We start from the raw sequence: 3,781 nt of genomic DNA on the forward strand, positions 1-3,781 counted from the left end.
TTAGTGAGGTATCATCTGCAAATAAGCGGCCATCCGTTTCTAAGTTGTCCACCAAATCATTGATGAAAACAAGGAAAAGAAGTGGGCCTAAAATAGAGCCCTGTGGGACACCAGCACCAATGGGTAACCATTCGGAACAGGCTCCGTTGAGTACAACACGCTGCTCACGATCATTTAGATATGACTCAATCCAGGCAAGGAGGGGACCAGTTATTCCTAATTGTTTTAATTTAAAAATTAGCCCCAAGTGCCAGACTTTATCAAATGCTTTAGATATGTCTAAAAAAACAGTACGTACATCAAGTCCTTGATCAAGTGCTTGATGCATATTATGTGTGAGATATAACAGTGAGTTGACTGTCGAGTCTCCCGGAGAGAAACCTGAATTTCGATCGGTGAGCAGTTTGTTTTCGTACAAGTAGGATGACAAGGGGATATATACAATTCTCTCAAAGACTTTTGATATACAACACAGCAGGGATATAGGCCTATAATTTGTCTTTGTCTGTTTGTCACCATTTTTATGGACGGGAATTACATTTGAGCGCTTCCAAATTCCCGGGAAGCAGCCGCCTTGAACTGACCTATTAAACAAATTGGAAAGTGGTGCAGCAAGGGATGGGGCAATGTGTTTGAGAAGTCTGTTGCCAATGCCATCGGGTCCAGTGGCCTTACCAACGTCGAGATTGCACAAAATTAACCATATTCTTCTCTGTACTAATAATACTATGTACAAACATACTGTTGAAGATGATCTACACTTTTTATTATCATGTCCCTCGTTTATATTGAGGAAAGACAGAAGATTATGGACGTAATTACCTTGTATGACTTGTATATTGTGCATCCTATAATCCGTCTTCTTATGGACCGAACCAGTCAGATAATGTCACATAGTCCTTAATCTTTAATTCTTTGGAATTCTACATTATTGTTATGGTTATCTTCTTTATGAGAAATCAGGAGAAACCAGACTGATGCGTATGGCAGAAGAAAAGCGGATCCTGCGAAAAGAACTCTACAACAGACCTGAGTCAGCTTACAGATGTGCCCTATGTGGCAGAGAATGTAATGCTCGTATAGGACTGTTTAGCCACAGTCGACGCTGTAGGGCTGATATCAATTAGGATGTTGCCATGGTCAATATTGACCGAATGAGGCCATATATAGATTGAAGCCGTCAGTTGCAGTAGCAATTTAAGTCCTTAATTTCTAATGCTTTAAATCTCTCTATTATTGTTATGGGAAGTTCTTGATACAAGTCTTGAAGTTTTGTACATGTACTGTTTTAGATCTTGTTTGCACGTGTTGCAATCGATTGAAAGATCGATCGACTGACAATTCGGACTATAACCTCCCAAAGATAATGTCATAATAAGAAAATTGTCTGTGTAATAGTATCAGAAGTTCAGAATATTTTCGCCCCTCCTTAAGGCCATTTTGGCATCCCTCCCCCCCCCCCCAAAAGCGCCCAAACCAGATCCCCCCCCCCCCCCCTCAAGCTCACCATATACACCCCGGGGCGGGTCAGTAACATTAAAATGCGTCGCCTATAGGTGTCTTTTTTAGACACCTTTACTTGTTAAATCTGGCGACAAATCTAACGTAGATGATTATAGAGGAATCGCCATCTCAAGCTGTCTGTCCAAATTGTTCACATTCCTTTTAAATACTCGCTTACAGAAATTCGTTGAAAGCAATTGTCTGCTAGCGGACACTCAATTCGGATTCAGAAGAAAGTGCCGAACCTCTGACAATGTATTTATCCTGAAAGCTCTTATTGAGAAATATATTTAAAAAAAGAGAGGGAAATTATATGTTTGCTTTGTTGACATGAAGAAAGCTTTTGACAGTGTATGGCGGGACGGTTTATTCTACAAATTGTTAAATCTTGGTGTTGGTGGGAAATTCTTCAATGTATTGCAATCCATGTACCTCAATGTTAACTATACTGTCAGACTACAAAATGGTTTGTCAAGCCCCTTTGTTTCCACATGCGGAGTAAGACAAGGCTGCAATCTCAGTCCATTATTATTCAATATTTTTATTAACGACCTACCTCAATTCTTTGCTGATAAATGTGACGCCGCAATTTTGAATTCTAAATCACTCAACTGTTTATCTTGGGCAGATGACTTAGCCTTGATCTCATTGTCGAAAGAGGGGCTTCAGAATTGTATCAATAACCTGGAATCTTATTGCAACAAATGGAAATTAAGGGTTAATGTATCTAAAACGAAAGTACTGGTTTTTACAAAAGGTTCTATTAACAGATTATCAAACAAATTCTATATATATGGCAAAGAAATACTAGTAACCGACAGTTATACTTACCTTGGTATTCCCCTGACTTCTTCGGGAAAGTTTAAAGCAGCCAGGAAATATTTAAAGAATAAAGCCATGAGAGCTTTATTCAAACTAAAGTCACTTTTATTCTCAGAAAAGAACATTCCAATTCACCGAGGAATGAGCCTTTTCAACAAGTTTGTACTGCCTATTTTACTGTACGGAGCCGAACTCACATGTTTTGACCAAACTTCTAAAGCAATCAAAATTATTGTATCAAAACAAATTCCAGAATCTTCACCCAAAACTGTTTTCTCTTCCTTTTTAAACAAACTCCATCTAGAGGGAGGTCTCCCAGCAACTGTTAGGAAGAGTGTGTCTTCGGACCTCACTCATACTTACGTCATCCATTTTAAGAAAAGATCAGACAAGGATAGATTATTGAGACTGGCATCAGGAATGAAATTAGAAAATGACAACTTCGCAATTGAAAATATACGACTTTCTTCACATACTAGTATCCCAGAATTTGACACCATTGACATGAGTTTCCAAAAATTTTTACTCGGAGTACATGCGAAATCATCAAATGACGGCATCCGTGGTGAGTTAGGAACCTTTCCCATTTCGATCAATGCTGAGATACAATTAATCAAATACTGGCACCGTCTAGCAAACTTACCCGAAGATTCTTTACTACGTGAAGCATATGATGTTGTACTTTCCGGCGAATACGACTGGACAAATCACGTAACTGACATTCTCAACTATAATGGTTTTGGACATGTATGGACAAACCCGAGGTTGTATCATGTTAATATGCTAACCGACCAATTACGACTCCGTTTACAGGATATATACATACAAGAATGGTATTCTTCTATCCAGAATAACTCAAAACTTTGCATTTATTCTACGCTAAAGGAAAGATACGGACAAAAGAAGTATCTTTCGAATGTACACAGTTTCGAACTTCGTAGAGCAATTACAAAGATGAGAATCAGTAGTCACAAACTAAATATAGAAGCCGGAAGATATACTAAAATTCCCCGTGACCAGAGGTTTTGTCCATTTTGCCCAAATGAGATCGAAGACGAACGTCACTTTGTTATGGATTGTTCTCGATATAATGATAAACGCACAGAGCTGTTCACATTACTTTCCGCTTGTTCTAAAGAATTTGCTACTCTCTGTTCGATAGATAAATTCAACTACATTCTGGGAGGCGATAACCCTCACTGTGTACAAGTAGGCAAATATATCCACGAATGTTTATACCGTAGAACTAATAGTGTTAATGACATGCTAGACCCTATATGTTGATTTAATCATACCTATAGATATCCATATATGTGTGTTTAGTTGTACTGTAAGTAGTTGTTATACATGTAGACCTTACGAAAGTCGCTGTACTTTTGTCGTGTCAATAAAGATTGCTATTAGGCGCGATTCGATCGGACGACGAGTCTGCGAGCTCTAAATTACGAGGAGGCAT

This window comes from Branchiostoma floridae, chromosome 4 (assembly GCF_000003815.2).
Source record: "Branchiostoma floridae strain S238N-H82 chromosome 4, Bfl_VNyyK, whole genome shotgun sequence".
NCBI classification, from domain to species: Eukaryota; Metazoa; Chordata; class Leptocardii; order Amphioxiformes; family Branchiostomatidae; genus Branchiostoma; species Branchiostoma floridae.